At 35.6% G+C, this 17,435-nt stretch overlaps 1 protein-coding gene across 3 annotated transcripts in view; it reads right to left on the bottom strand.

Annotated features, from left to right (window-relative positions):
• Eps8 (epidermal growth factor receptor pathway substrate 8) overlaps positions 1–13,215 on the bottom strand; it is a 163,441-nt gene extending 150,226 nt beyond the window's left edge. For all 3 annotated transcript variants that reach the window (XM_046436046.2, XM_046436041.2, XM_046436043.2), the window contains exon 1: positions 12,968–13,215. The gene's annotated coding sequence lies outside the window, so the exon portion shown is untranslated. The remainder of the gene's footprint in view (positions 1–12,967) is intronic.
• Positions 13,216–17,435: the final 4,220 nt, after the last annotated feature.

Raw genomic sequence — 17,435 nt, forward strand, 5'->3', positions numbered from 1 at the left:
ATTTTCCATATTTTTGAACATTTACCTAGAATTTTATTGCTTCTTTTAATTTAAACATCTAACAATTGTCACTCAGAAAGGACAAGAATCAAGTCTGTCTTGTCAATTACAGTATCTTCATTATTTAGTAACATAACAAGCACTTAATAAGAATTTAATATTTATTTACTGACAGATAAATTTCACTATCTGAAAAAAAAAATTTATTTCCTATTCAATAAAGTTGCACATGTCCAGGACTGTAAGATCAAGAAAGTAAACTGGGTTATATTAGCCAATGGGCCTACTAATAACTTACCCAAACCTTAATCTTGCATGACTATCTCATATCTAAGCACATAACAAGAAGGACCACTGGAGAAAGCTGAAACAGATCGAACAAGATCTAACACCAAGAAAAACAAAACAGCTTCATAAAGGAATGCTCACTGTGAATCTCCTTTCATTATGCATTTGTGTACATAATTACCTTTTACACTTTTTCCTCTAAAATAAAGTTTTGTCCTTTTTGTGTCCCAAAAGTTTTGTCCCTCTCCAACGACTGTTATAGTTGACAGAAGTAATAAAAACAGGAAGAGTAAGGACCAGGTGGCTCAATGGTAGAGTGCTTGCCTAGCATGCGTGAGGCACTGGGTTCAATACCCAGCACCACATAAAAATAAAAACAAATAAAATAAAGATATTGTGTTCATCTACAACTAAATATATATATATATATATATATATATATATATATATATATATATATGAATAAGAAATCAAAAACATCGAGAGTAAAGAAGGAGGAAGAGGAAGCTGAAATGATCACAGCTAGAAGCTTTAAAAAAATCTTTTTTGGGGAAAAACATACTTCTGGCTGAATTAGTTGCTCTGACTGTCAAAGTTAAGCCATGTTCTCAGATCAATCCCTGAAAAACTCTACAGATTCTTAAACTTCTTTGGAAGAAAGAAAAAGCTGACAGGCTTGGATTAGCTGCCTAATCTGAAAAACAATCCAGATTCACATCTACTCTCTCTCTCAGGAACTAACAGAGAAGTAGTTCCCTCTACAGATCAGCAAGGATCCTGTCACACCTAATGCCCAAAATACAGTTAATGTTCACATTAGCCTAATAAAGTCAAGGTCATCAAGAAACACTTAGCTGTTAAATCTTGCAAAAATAGGAATTCCCACATTAGGAACTCATAGCCTAGTGAATACATATTTATTATATTCTTACATCAAATAATATATTGTTTCTTAACAACATATAATCATAGTGCCTTAGACAATGCACATGAACAACATAGTGTCAGTAATGGTTCATTGGTTCTTGAGAAATTTTAGTTTCCATTTTTACTACCACCGAACTATGTCTACATCTACCAAATTCTACCACCACTTGCTTTCCCAATAATTTTAAGCACTTACTGATTAGTTTAGAATCTCATTTAAATTTTTCATATTTCTAGATAACAATAGCTTAATGATACCAGCACCTCTGAAAACCACAAATATTACCCAAAATGTAATTTGCCTCCTTTGGTCTTCTATACTGTATAATTAATACATATAGGTGGAGGAGGAAAGCTCTGGAAGACTTTTATTACTGTTTGAAGACCCATTAAATGCTATGGCATGGCTGGGCATGGTGGTGCACACCTGTAATCCCAGAGGCTTACAGGGTGAAACAGGAGGATCACGAGTTCAAAGCCAGTGAAGTCTGAAACAACTTAAAGATATTGTGTCTCAAAATAAAAAATAAAAAGGGTTGGGGATGAGGCTCAGAGGTTAAGTGCCTCTGGATTCAATCCCTGGTACCCCCCACAATTTTTTTTTTTAAAGAAAGACAAGAAAAAGAAAATGCAATGGCATGTCCTATACAAAAATTAAAATTTTTATGTAACTTCACTTGAGATATAGTTTAAATCAAATTCTGAAATTAGTTATACTGCTAAGGGACTTCTACAAAATATAAAAGAAAATCAGTAGCATATATGTATTTTAATATATAAATAAAACTATTGAAACTATCTTTCTTTTTTAATATTTATTATTTTTTAGTTGTAGGTGGGCACAGTATCCTTATTTTATTTTATGTGGATCGAACCTAGGGCTTCACACATCCTAGGCGAGAGTTCTACCGCTGAGCCACAATCCCAGCCCATGGACACTATCTTTCTAACTAGTATAAAAACTCAATATTATTAAGATGCATTCTGGCTAAAGTAAAGCACTGTTAACATATTTAATCTTATCTGGATAATATTTCAGTCTCTTCATAATGAAATTTTACTATTTTCAAAACAATTTACTTACTACCCAAATAAGTGGGAAGGTGATGAGGGCTTCAAACATTCCTTTGTTTCAAACCCTCTAGCCGCCTAAACTGGACCTTTACTGTCCTAACCACTGTGAATGTCTCTCTTATTCTGACTTCCCTCTCCATGACTGAGCTCTCACCAGACAGTGAGTTAGAATACTAAATGGAAAGATATCAAAGTTATAAAAAAGTATACTTTTTAACTAATGTCATATGAGGGTTGAAAAAGGCTGCCAGATATTGGGGCTAAAGGATGGGGAAAAGCAGGGAGGAGGGAAGCAGGTTGGAGAAGGGGCGGTGAGGGAAAAACCCACAGGGTCATTTATCTGCTTCAAGATCTTTATAGGACTGTTTTCTTCATGAAACCATGGAAAGTAGCAAGTCTTAAGATAAAGTTGAAAAATGTGAAATGTAGCCAAGCACATGAATGCTGTAGTAACTGGTGCTAAGACTTTTTGTTGCAACAGTTTGAGAAAGAAAAATATGAAAATTAAAATAGTGAAACAAAAAGCTGATGCTTTAAACAATTGATTCTGCAATTCTATAAAAATAACAAATATACGAATATATAAAATTATTCCTAAATTTAAGTAAAATGATTTTTTATTACTCTTTACAAATTACTGTTTAGGTTTGGCCATCACAGACTATTCATTTTAAAACTCAAGTGATAATACTTTAATTAAATCTATGAATTAATGCACATTAACGTCATTAGGGAATTATTTTTTCTAAATTATTAAAAACAATCTAACACATATTCTTTCGGTCATACACATTAATCCCACACCTTTATATAGGTGAGTATCATGTTACAAGATGGCAATAATGTTACAAGAATTGGCCCAATGACCAGATTTTTATCACAGAAAGAATTCCATTGCTTTTAAATTATTCAAAATCCAACAAGGCTCCACAAAAGAGCTGAATGAAAGAACTACCAATAAAATAAATGTTCTCTCTTGACTAAAAGGATCTTGATGTATAAAAAATATATATATAACACTGTAATTTTTGGTACCAAAAAGAGGCTATACGGGAGAAGTTCTAATAACAGAGAAACGCAGTAAAATAACAAAACTCAATCTAAGATCTGGTTTCAAAATAAATGTCCTTAGATTAACAAAATATATTTTAAACTCCCAAATACATATATGTTGTCAAAAAAACAGTTAAAATTTTTAAAATACACTGGAAAGAGAAATTAGAGGTTACTTATACACACATACAAATAAGCTGAGAATATTTTGTTAGAGGAAACAAATCCACATAGACATAGTAATATTCTATTTTCTTCTGTATATCAAAGAAATGATCAAGTGCAATTTGCATGTTCTGACAGAAAACAAGTCATTAATATTCTAAGTTACTTACAGACTGAATTTCAAGAAATCTAGGCCCCCTCAAAAACAAAGCAAAGCAAGATTTTTAAATGTGACTGACTTCCACTAGCTGTTTAGTGAATCTTCTCTACCCTCACAAGTATATCTTTCTTTATATTTTGAAAGTCAGCATGCCAAAAACTGTCTCATTGTTCATTCATGTCTAAAATCACCATTAATCTCAATTGTCAAAATTGTAGAAAATTAGATAAATCGTATTTGACATATTCAAAAAGGATAAATTTCATACTTATTTTTCTTTATGCTTTATTTTGCCACTTGTACTTTATTCAACTTTTAAATTTCTAATGAAAATTATTCTTAAAAATTATATTACGAACATTATAATTAGTAGGAAAAGAGCATGTGACTAGTAAATATCCCAATAACATACATGAACTTGGAGAATAAGGATTAACTTAGGTAATAATTTTATGATATTAATATAAGATTTTCCAAATAAAATGAAATCAAAAGCCTTCAATAAAGGACTTTTAAAAATATTTTTAAGTACAAACTTCCCTTCTTCTATTGATTTTTTTTTTTACTATTTTCCCCTTTTCTTTTTAATCTCCCCTATATTATGAACACGAGTTTTCAACTTTCCTCTTATCAAACACAAAATTTATTTAACAAACAATTTTAGCATATTCTTAAGTTCTATGATTGAGGTTCTGTTTAGAAACTGTTTATGGCTTAGAATTGTAGATAGCTCAAACAGGACCAGACTGTCTTCAAAGAATATTACATTCGTAAATTGCTATGCCACAAAATAGAAGAATGGTTTAACACAGGACCTCTGATTTCACCCAAAGACATGCAAGTCGCCTTTCTTAAGTCGTATATAATCACTTGAGTATGACAGGACTGAAAAAGAACACATAAAAGGCTATATTCAGAAAGCCATATGATTACAAGCAGAAATTCACACAATTCTCAGGTTTAGTATCTTTATTCTATCACTATGCAACGAATAGTATACTGTACTGTTACTTATAAAAATGAAAAATTACTGGTTATTCAATTCTCCATGAGCTCTGAATGTGGGAATGTGCAGATTTCCCACCACTCCCATCCTGAGGATCCATTTCACACTTGTCATACACACCCATCTCCTTGCCTGGAATGCCTTCATGTCTCACCTCATTCTCTCCTTCTCAGCTTCAAAAATTCATCCTGAGATTCCCCCAATACTTTTCTGGCTTCCTCAGCAACAATGAGCCTCTCCTTTACTATGTTCTAGAATATAAACAAGTATTTATTTGTGTGTATTTACACACACACACACATTCACATACACTTCTTTTTTCTTCATTTAACCTCCTTTTCACCTACAACTGTGACCAGTGAGTACTACTATTCTTTCAATTTCTTAAATAGGAAAACTAAGGTGGATAAGGTTTCTCTGATTTCAGAGTCCATTGTCTGTCTTTTAATACACACTTCCTTCAGCTCTGCAGCACTGAAATGGTCCTCTACCTGCCTCTGTTCTCTGGGTCTCCTGAAGATGGAAGAGACCCTGTCTCCACCTTTGTATTCCTCGTGCCTGGCACAGAGCAGACACTCAACAAATGCTCAAAAAGTGAGGAATGAATAAACAAATGAAATTCAGTAATGTTCAACTTCCTCTGTGAGGAAAAACTCATTCCCTTCTAAACTTTCTTTTAAATTTGTTTAAGCTGTAGATGGACACAATACATTTATTTTATTAATTTATATGTCATGCTGAGGATCAGACCCGTGCCTCACACATGCTAGGTAAGTGCTCTACCACTGAGCTACAGCCCCAGTCCCCCTTCTAAACTCTTATTCTGCAAAAAGTATGATCATAAGTGCAAATTTCACTCAACAAATATTTTGTGAGTGTGTACCCTTTGTGATGTGTTGTGTTTAAATACCACAGGGAATTTAAAGATAACTGTCCTCAAGAAACTTAAAATTCAGTGGGGAAAAGGGGTAAATGACTAGATAATGCTACCTGTACTTGTTTTATTTTTTCTTAATCCCCACAACTGCCTCTTTAAAAGATAAAAGAATCTCATTCTTCATAAATTTGTTCCAACACTACACACTTCTGGGTTGTTGAGATATAGATCAATCAACAGGAAAAAAAACAGTTTAAACAATTTCTATGGATCTTAAATATACAATCTCTTGAACCATTCTCACTTAGCTCAATGATCATTTAAGTAGAATATATTATTAAAGAAGATAATAAAATCAAGGATACTCTGCAACTACCCTTGCCTTTTCTTTTGTGAGAGGCAGCATAGCCAAGTGGAAAGAGCATGGGTTTTGAAGATCAGGATTCCCATTCCAACTCTGTCCTATTCTCCCCATGTGAACCAGACATAAGTCCCTGTTTTTTTTAATCTATTCTTAATTTATATAATATGGAGATTGAGGGGATGGGGATATAGCTCAGTTGGTAGAGTGCTTGCCTTGCATGTTCAAGACCCCTGGGTTCAATCCCCAGCACCACAAAAAATAATAATAATAATAATAATATGGAGATAAAGACCTTCTAGAAAGACCTCTTATAAAGAGCCACTCGTGTCAGTCTCTCTTGATGCATCTTGAAAGGTATTGGTTCTAACTTTCACGTAACAATATAAGTACTTCTGCCCCAATGTCAATAACACATAATGTTTATCAAAAGAGAGGTACTTGAAAAAAAGCTACTTGTGATAGGAAAAGGTGTCTTGGTTAATATTCAAGACCCATAAAATGTAGTTAAGCCTCAGGTCTCTAGATCATTTGCCTCTTCCCAACACATATTCTGCAAATCCCTTATTCCAGATTCTCTGCATGGAAAAATCAAACTTAGTAATTATTTTCTATGTTAAGATCTAAAAGAGCAGAAAGATGTTACTCTGTACTAAGAAAACCATTTTCACAACAAATCTTGGAGTAAAGAAGAGAGAAATAAATCATGTATAGTGCCCAGGAACCAATCTCAGCACAGAGCATACGTGGTATTACTTTCCAAGTCATTTCTCAACTATTTCTATTAAGCAATTTTGCAGAACACATAAAAAGTTTCCTGTATATTCTAAATCTAATTTATAATCTATTGACTTAAATAACACATTTACTGGTGTTAGTACAACTGAACATTCATATGCAAAAAGAAGTTAATCACATATCTTAAGCCTCAAGATGGATTACAGACCTAAATGTAAAATGCAAAACTATTAAACTTTAAGGGGGAAAAAATGGCTCTGGACATTAGCACCATTCTCTTAGAAACCTCTGCACCATGACAAAGAAAGGGGAGAAAGAAGTGAAAGCACAAAAGAATAAAGGAGAAATTCTAGTTAACTTCTAGCTTCTGCACCATGGAGGTCAGAAGAACAGAAATAAAGAATGCTGGAGGCCGGGGACAGTGGCACAAGTGTTGGACTGTATGTTACAGACTAGAGTTTGTCTCTCAATGCATCTAGACTATCCAATCATCAAGACCACCTCTGAGACATCCACCTTGCTCGTGTCAAAATAGTCCCTGTTAACACTTTGCCTTGGACCTGTGGCATTCTGGACTAGTTGTTCTCAGAGTGGCAGAGTATGCTATGTGTACAATGAATCATATCTTCTATTGTCTTAACTGAAAAATCAAAAAATCAAAAATAAAAACCAGTATAAAATACAGGTGGCCTTGGGCTTAGCAGTGAGTTCTTAAAATGACACCAAACCATGATGAAATTGGTAAATTGGCTTTATTAAAATTAAAAGTATCTGCTCTGACAATGACACTGATAAGAGAATAAAAAGACAAGCCAGTCTTTTTTAACACATATCTTAAAAATATGCTTATATACTATATATATGTATATATACACATATATATGTATAAAGATATAAATATGATATATATACATATATATTTTTTTTTAAATTCTGAGAGGTGGGGGTAAACTTCAGTGGTAGAGCACATTTTATTTGTATGCACGAGGCCCTAAGTTCAATCTCCAGAATTACAAAAGAAAAAAACATGTAATTTTTAAAACTCTTGAAACTCAACAGTAAGAAAACAAACAACCCCATTAAAAAGTAAGCAAAAAGCCTGAACACATACCTCACCACAAAACATATGTGGATAGAAACTAGCAAGCAAAAGATGTAACATCCTATGTCATTAGGGAATGGCAAGTTAAAGCAACAATGAGACGTTACTATGCACCCATAAGAATAAATAAAACCCCCCAAATTTACAGAATTAAATGCTACCAAGGATGTAGAGCAATAGGGACTCTCATGCATTGCTAGTGTGAAGGTAAAATGGTAGTCATTTTGGAAAGCAGTCTGGCAATGTCTTACAAAGCAAACTATAATCTTACCATATGATCTGGTGATCATACTCCTAGGTATGTATCCAAGTTATTTCAAAACTTGTGTCCACACAAAATCCTGCATATAAAGGCTCATAATAGCTTTATTCATAGTTGCCAAAACCTGGAAGCAACCAAGATTCTATGTGATACTGTTAAGCAATAAAAAGAAATGAGCTATTAAACTTCAGAAGGCATGGATTAACCTTAAATATATATTGTTAAGTAGAAGAAGCCAATGTGGTAAGGCTGCATGATTCTAATTGTATGAATTCTGGAAAAGACAAACCTACAGATACAGCAAAAAGATCAGTGACCATTGGGGTAGAGGGTGATAGGTGAAGCACGGAGAATATTAATGTGTTGGAATTATTCCTGATACTGTGACATTATGATGATAGAGATATCAAAACATAGAACTTTATAGGACAAAGAGTGAACTTTAGCATATGCAAATGTAAGAAAATCATTGTGAGGTCAAAGGATTCCAAGATAGAATGCAGATTGTGACAAAAAGACAGTTAACTGTATTATAAATGTGTGCAACAATCTCACTAAAGTGCACACAAGAAAAAAAGTGTTTAAATAACTCTGGAAATGAGTGAAGACAAAAAAAAAAAACGAAGACAAAAAGCAAAACGAAGACAAAAAGCAAAACGAAGCCAGGTGCTACCACACACACCCGAAATCCCAAACACTCAGGAGACTGAGGCAAGAGGATCACAAGTTTGAAGCCAGCCTCAGCAACAATAGTGAAACCCAACTTTGAGTCCTCAATTTCTCAAAAATAATTTTAAAAAAGAATGGGAATGTAGCTCAGTGATAAAGTGCTCCAAGGTTCAATCCCCAGAATAAATAAATAGATAAGTAAATGCAAAAGGAACTACACATAAGCACTGTACTATAGTTGATAAAGTTGTTTCCCATGAGAGCACAGGTTAGCAATTCCAATATTGCTATCTTTGTATAATGGAAATGAACAATTAGGCAGATGGTAGGAGCCAGATTTCTTCCAACTGTTGGGAGTACATTTATAGATAAATGGGTTAAGAACAGAATGATACATAGTGAATAGATTACAGTTAAAGATATATATGAATTCATATTTAGCTTAATATAGCTAGAGAGTCACACAGAAATATATATGCATACATATACACATATGTACAAATATGTATAGTCACGTTCCTATACACAGGTTTGCATACATACATACACTCCCTGCCTTTTTCACATGAAAAAAGCCTGGAAGCAGTGATATCCCAGTAGCAACAAGTACACCTGGCACCCAACCTTGATTTCTAATACAATTTCCAAACAAAAGGAACCAGATTCCTTGGATAAATGGCTAATTCTCAAACTGGTACAGGATCTATATACAAGAAGAGCCTGTAATACCTTATAGTACCAGAAAGTAAAGAAAAATGCTTCCAAAAAGAAAAAAACTCACATTGATGGTGGTATGTCAAAGGGACACCAGGGCCAAACTATAAGAACTGGGGTAATAAAATAGACTGGATTATAACCCAAAGTATAAAACATACATCCATGATAACATAAGTAAATGATGACCAATAAGAGTAAACAATGAGTAAATAAAGTGGAGAAAAAAAGAAAATTCCCCATGAAGGAGAATTCCAAATAATGAACACAGATATTCTAACCATGAGGCTGGGGGTAAGGCATGAGCATAACTCTCTAGTTCTTAAGTATGAGCTGTACACAGCGACTTCCTTCCAAGAGTACAGGATAAAAAGGGGGAAAAATGAGGAATTTCACACTGGATAAACCTTATACTGCCTCAGTCAGGCGATCAAGATAAGTATCAACCATGATAAATCACACTGACAATATGTACCCTTGAATACGATGTGATAAAAATGGCAATTTACCTCTGTCATATTCCTTCCCAAAACCCATGCTCACAGTCTAATTGTGAGAAAAACATTAGACAAATTCCAAAGGAGGGGAATTCTACAAAATACCTGACCAGTACTCCTCAAAACTGTCAACATCATCAAAAACAAGAGAAGCACACGTAAAAAGACATGAATTGGGGTGAACATTTTTTATATACAAAGATATGAAAAACTGTGCTCTATATGTGTAATAAGAATTGTAATGCATTCCGCTGTCGTGTATTTAAAAAAAATAAAATCAATTAAAAAAAAGAGAGAGAGAGAAGGCTGAGAAACCACCCAAACCAAGAAGCACCTAAAACATTTGATTACTAAATGTAATGTAACATCCTGGACAATAAGATCCTGTAATAGAAGACATTAGATAAAAACTAAGGAGGGTTGAGAGTATACTCAGCAGTAGAGCACCTGCCTAGCACGCAGGAGGCCCTGGGTCTAATCTCTAACACACACAACACACAACACACAACCACACACACACACAGAATATAAAGTATGAAGTGCAATTAGTAATAACAAACTGATACTAGTTTGTTAATTGTAACAAATATCAATATAAGTTGTTAATGAGAGGGGAAACTGGTATGGGCTTATATAGGAATTAACTGTACTATTTCTGTACTTTTTCCATAAAACTATTCTTTAAAAAATGCATTTTTTAGATCTCATTTAGGAATGTGTCTGGAAAACACTGAAGAGGTTTTATTGCAGCACTGAAGAACTTTCCACTTTCTTATATATATTTAACTTAAAATGTTTAATACTGCCCCACTACAGAATTTTTCTAAAGAAAATATTTTCAATCACTAACAGCTGCAAACAATTTCATGCAGTAATTCCCAGCAGGGATGTACTATAGCCAGAGTACTTTAAAGTTCCACTTTTCCCCTTATACACCTCTGCAGATGTCTGAGAGTTTGTAACCTATTATTAACTTATGTTGTTTTGTTCTGATCCAAATACCTACCAAATATGTTTAATATGACTCAGAAAAGCTAACCTAAATTTTAAATAAATCAGATTAATGCTAAAATACTCATTCCACTAAAACTTAAAGCAAGCAAAAAGAACTTTTTAAAAAGTATCATTTTCTCTTCTGGATACTATTTTTTTATTATTAGTAGTATTATTAGTATTATTATTTTAAACCTGATTGAAATGAGTTGCTGCAGAAAACAGATAAATGAAGAAAAGAGGAAATAAAAAGCAGTGGGGGAGATGGTGTGTAGTATAACATAAGAAAAAGAGTAGGTTTGAAATGGATCAAATAAGAACAGTAGAAGCAGAGAGAGTAGCAAGCCTATGTCATGACAGAAAAGGTATCTCCAAAGAATTAGCATAGGTCAAAAACTTGAAACGAGGAAGAAGCTAGAGACAAAAAAAAATGACGTCTTTAGTCACAAATTGTTCAAAATTAACAAAAGAAACATATTAAATACAATTTGACTTAAAGTACTCTCCACTATTAATTCCCCATTAAAACTGCTATATAATGACACTCAGTAATATTAGCAAGTGAAAATAAATTATAGAGTGAATGCACCAAGTATTGTGAACTATGGTTTTCTCAGAGTAAGAATTAAACACAAATTTTCTTTCTTTTCCCTCCTGTGAAATTAATGATTTCTGGAATTTTACTAAGTCTTAATCTATGTATTCTGCACTATAAGCATTCTATGAACACATTACATTTGTGATATATTGGCAAGTCTATAAAGTGTTTTAACTTTCAATTTTTAAATGTGAATCCATGACAAAAAAAAAAAATTTCCACACCAGCAACTTAAGAACTACAGCAACATGTTCAGAAAGCTCCACTTCCAAAAAGAAAATATACACTAGGCGAGAGAGAATGAAAATGATTTTAACTTCAATAGACTCACTGCCACGTTATCTACATTTGTACACACTTTCCAAAATTCACTAGAGCTATAGAATGGCATCTTTCCAATGGCAATAAAGTAGGAGCAATACACAACACAGATATTTCAAGCTTTCCGGGTTTGTTTTGTTTTTAACATAAGGAAGCCTTCCAGGAATCCCAATTCTGCCCTCCAGAGATGACAAAGCCAAATATCAAACTGTTCACACACATGTGAAACCAAGTTTTATCTGAATTCATCCTAAGATATTAGCTATTTTACCTACTCCCATTATAATTAGAGGTAAAAACTGAAACCTTTTAAAGAAAAACAATCACATATTTCACTGAAACATATTTAGTAAAGAAGGATTCCAATATATGCTTTACTATTCTAGATGTCTACCTACCGATTCAAATCCTACTACCAAAGAGACCTGTCCCCAGGAAGAATCCGGCAATCCTGTGTGAGTAGGATTTAAGAAACAGCATGAAAACAATTGGTACAAAGATTGTCCATACAGGTTTACTGAAATTAAAAAGGAGAGAGCAGGGTCTTTATGGGTGGGAAATCTACCCCAAAAGCTTTAACTGACAACAGAAGGCCATCATCCCCAAAGTAAAATGGTGCAAGTAAAGTGGAACAAGCTGAGAAAGGAAAGTCAACAACAATCAGAAATTGACAACCATCCCAAAACAATGAGCTATCTTAATTTGAAAGGGTGCGACCCTATCCCTACGGATAGCTTTGAAAAGACCCTCCCAACTTGGGGTGGGGGAAAGTAGTTTTGAAAGCCCTAATGGGAATACTCGGTCAGTAGCTGACCCACCTAGCAGATAAGCGCAGGTGTATCTGCAGAAGCCCACGTTACAAGGAGTATTACACGGAATCTTCCCTTTCCTGCCTTCCCAAAACCAGGTAGCCGCGAGTGGGGGGACTCGGGTGGGCACCCACTCCATGGCGCGCCACGATGAGGCGCGCGGACGCGCTCCAGCGGCAGCGTCCGCGCACACCTGGCTGCCAACACCAGTTGAAAGCAGTCAAAGTGAATGAGGGCGGACACGATGCCTGGCACCGCTCAGATCCAAGCACATAAAGGCGGGTTTTTAAAGTCAAGGGGAAGTCAAAGCCGCCGAGTCCCCGGGCGGGCGCCTTTTGCCGAGGGGCTCTTACCTCGGAACCGCCCTCGAAGCCACGGCTCTTCCCGAGGATCCACGAACCCAGACGAGGTGGGAGGCGGACGGGAGAAAGACCCTAACCTGGAGAGCGCCCTCCCGATCCCTCTTGAGCCGCAGCGTCGCCTTCCGCGCCCGGCTGAAAAGAAGGGCTCTCAGGGCGAGCACCGCGCCCGCCTCGCGCCAGGCGAGACCGCCTTGCTTGCCGCTGCCTGTGAAGTCTGGAGCTGCCCGCCCGCTCGCGGCCAGAGCCTGCCGCGCCGCGCATGCCCAGTGCCCGCGCGAGGAACGAGCGGGCGAGCGCGCGCGTGGCCGGGAGCTGGCTCCGCTCTCCGGGTCTTGACTGCAGCCGAGGTGCGGAGTCTCCGGTCCACCCCAGTGCCCGAGACTAAGGGGCCGGGCGGCCGGAGGGAAGGAGGCGGGGCGCCGCGCCAAGTTATCAAGGCCGCGATCAAAGTCAGACCGGGGTTCCGAGCCGCAGGCGGGTTTCCAGAAGTGCCCCAGCGAGACCAACTAGCAGTAGGAAGACACGGGATGGGCAATAGAGCTTGTGGAGAGGTTCGACCTGGGCAAGAGTGGATGGCCCGGGCAGAGGTTGCTCTTCAGTTGCAGCGCCTCGGGTCCTGCTGCACAGATCGTGGCCATTCTCCTGTGGCAGTAAACCTGCCGCACCCAGTGACCAAAACAGCCTTTTGTCTTCCTTCTCTGGACCCCTGGCCTATTTCCCCCTTTTTGTCGCTTTCCTGTTTTTCGTCTCCCTATGCAGTAAACCGGTGGTACCCAGGGTCCTCCAGGGGTTCCTGAGATCTCCAAACTGCCTGTCCTGTGCTTCATCCAACAAGCCCAGACCCGCCTCCCGCAGCGCTGCCTCGGATCCCATTTTTCATTGTAGCTCTTGCCAAGAGCCTGATGTAGTTTGAAGTAGTGAAGACTTTTTTTTTTTTTTTTTTTTTACTTTTTACTTTTTGTCTCTTGTACCTTAACCAACCTTCATAAACTTCACCTCCTCGCTGAGGTAGATCCACAAAATGAGAAGTCTTGTGAACATTGTGCTTTCTTACTGTTATAGCATCTCAGTTGACATAGCTACGCCCCCACACACCCTGGTGTTCTAACTTCCAACTCAATTGACTTCCAATAGTCGACGAAAGACTCTAAATTAAACTTGGTTAAAATAGCCTGAACCTGCCTGCTTTGTGAAGCATATGAAAGCACAGTCAGGGGGAACTGAGATGTCAGGCCAAGGAAGTAAAGAAAGTTGCAAAAGCACTGTCAGGTCCCCTGTTCCTACCTTAGTCGTGAATCCTCCAATAATTCCACTAGGTCACCATCCACTTGAACATTTCCAGTGTTAAAACCCTCTATTTTTACCAATATTATGCATAACCATGATTATCTGTTTAATATTTACCTATGCCAGGAGCTAAGCAATTTACATGCATTAACTCTAACCCTTAAAATAAGCCTTATTATACCTATTTAGCACATTAGGCAAATGAAGAGCAGAAATTTCTTTCTTTTGGCCAAAGCCAATTCTGACATCAGAATTAAAATTTAGGTCTGCTTATTCCAAATCCTGTGTCATTTGATTTATGAACCCTAATCAACTTTCCTTAAATAATACCACTAGTCCTGGTTCTACCCTTAAAATTCATACAAAATTATTTTTATTCCATTAGGCATTACAAGCCATGAAATAGTAGAACAAAACTATTAATTAACAGCCAGAACATCTAACACTTTTCTTCAAAATTCTTTTCCTTTCCCTTTCCTTAGGAGACATAGTGAGCCCTAACTACAATCCTTACCCTGCTTTGGAACACTACTTTCAAATAGATAACTGAGTCAGGAAGAGATCACTGGCCCCTTTCATCCAAGCTGCCCTTCCAGTAAAGCATCCTAAACTGTTTTGGGTGTTTCTGTTAGCAAACATACTACTTAGAGTCAAATAGAACACCCAATTAAAATTAAGCTGTATCTCTCACTTTCCATCATCTATATTTCTAAATTCTGCATGTTCAAAGCTTTCCCCTTTTATCCTTATTAAACATATTTGTTTTCAGACACCATTTCAGATAAAGAAATATTAGCGATCACTTCAGTTTAATGAATATGCCATCTTTGTCTCCATTTAAGTACTATAAAAAGTTCTTAATAACATTGCAATCTTGCTTATGCTTTTGCTAGAAATACATGTTAAGCTTACCTATCTACAGCATCATCATTATACAAGTTTTTCATCACCATTATACAAGTATGCAAGTTTTTCCCTTTCAAAAATCTCATTTGTTAATTTTGACATGTGGGACAAAAATGATGTAGGACAGAATGAATTGAATAGATGGGGGACATGGAAAGAATAAGGCATCCAAAATGTGGATTCAAGTAGCAAAACTTAGGAATGGACAGAGTCTACAGCTGAATATAAAGGCTACACACAGAAAATAGTATTGACTATTTCAAAATAACTAGAAGAAAGGATTTTGAATCTTCTCACAAAGAAATGATAGGTGTATGAGATTAAATATGTTAAATACCCTGATTTGATTATTTCATTTTGTATACATGTATCAAACATCACAGAGACCCTGAAAATTTTTAAAAGACATAAAAAAATGAAATAATATAAAAAGCAGAGAATTTTTAAATGTGGAGAAATTATAATGGCAGAATTATATTTGTGGCGTTTAGAAACTCCCCAAATACTACCCAAAGGGATGTATTTCTCAAACATCCCTCTTTACTCTCACCTACAATCAGATATATGAATGTCATTTAAGGACTTGCAGTCTTAAAGCCATATAATGCAAAACAGACATATAGGTAAGTGTAGAAAAGGTATACTGTAGTATAGTATATTATAATTGTTGTAAACCAATCTCAGTATTCTACATATAACTTGGTAGACTAGTAATTTCTCTTTGATTGCCACCATAATTGTTATTTCTCATTTGAAAGAACAAACCAAATTGCTTGGATTATTTCATATGCTCTCACTTCATAAGGTGCTTGGACTTGCTTCCTACTTTGTAATTGATGTTTATATTTCTCCTTTGTTATGGTTCTTTACATTCATTTGGGTTAATAAACTCAGTTTTGTTTAGCCTTCAAATGCTTTAAAGCTAGAACTTTAAAATGCTTTATTATACACCATATGAATACAAATGTGTGGAAATTGCAAAGCATGATAGGAAGTGAAATATCACTAACAAAAAGTTTTTTTCCATAGGTAACCTCTATTTCACCTACAAGAAACTTTACTAGTTAAAAATAAATAAATGAATATACACAACTGCTTACAATGGATGAAACCATTTGCATTTATCTTTTTTTTTTTAATAATCAAGAGTTATTTTGCAGGGCTGGGATTGTGGCTCAGTGGTAGAGCACTTGCCTAGCACATGCAGGCCCTGGGTTCAATCCTCAGCCCACATAAAAATAAATAAACAAAACAAAGGTATTGTGTCCAACTACAACTAAAACATAAATATTTTTTAAAAAGAGTTAATTTGCCACAAAAAAAAGATGAAAATCCAACAATGCTATACACAAATCCTCTCTAGAGAAAAATGATAAGATCAAGTTAACATCCCAGAATTTCTCATGAATTAACATCAACCAAGTGTATTTCATAATCAAAGATCACAAGATATATAAGAAAATTAGTCACCATGAGTGTCAGCAGAATAAACAAAGATAATTAGATATATTAGACAAAAAACCTAATTAGCATTTATCTAGCTGCCAGAAGAAATAAAAAATAAAAGCATAAATAAAAGACTGATAAAAATGGACTAGGCATACATGAAAAAGAATGCAGCAGAACTTTTGGAAGGAAAAAGTAATAATTGTTGAAATCTGACACTCCATGAATGAGTTAGGATGCATGAGTTAAAGTACATTAAATATAGTCAAAAAGAACAATGTAAGCTAGATATGAAAATTTTTTCCAGCATGCAGCATGAAGTGGGTAAAAAGAGATGAAAAATAAAGATTAAGAGATACGGTAGATATGTTATATAGCTACTCAGAATCCTGAAATGAGACAGTAGAAAGAATGCAATAGAGGCCAGAGGTGAAGGAACAACAGATAGTAATGTTCCAAGGTTAATGTAAGATACGACCTCTACAAAGAGGAAGGACTAGTATATACTTGTATCACATAGGATACCTGGAAAAACCAGATAGAGGAAGCACAACATAGATATCACATAAGACATGTGAAAACAAAAGCAAACAAATATACAATAAGTGGAACTAGCAAACACCAGAGGAAATGCAATTTTAAAAGCATTGAGAAAGGAAAATAAAACTATCTACAAAGGAAAAACCATGTGAGGAATTCTCAACAATACTAATGGCATCCAGAAGACAAAGGAATGTATCCACCAATGTTGAATGAAAGTAACTGTTAGCCTATAAAAGTCCTAGGGAAAAAAAAATATGTTCAGGAAAGTTGTATTTCT

This window comes from Marmota monax, unplaced genomic scaffold, assembly GCF_021218885.2.
Source record: "Marmota monax isolate L192 unplaced genomic scaffold, Marmota_monax_Labrador192_F-V1.1 WCK01_AAM20220418_F8-fsc00012, whole genome shotgun sequence".
NCBI classification, from domain to species: Eukaryota; Metazoa; Chordata; class Mammalia; order Rodentia; family Sciuridae; genus Marmota; species Marmota monax.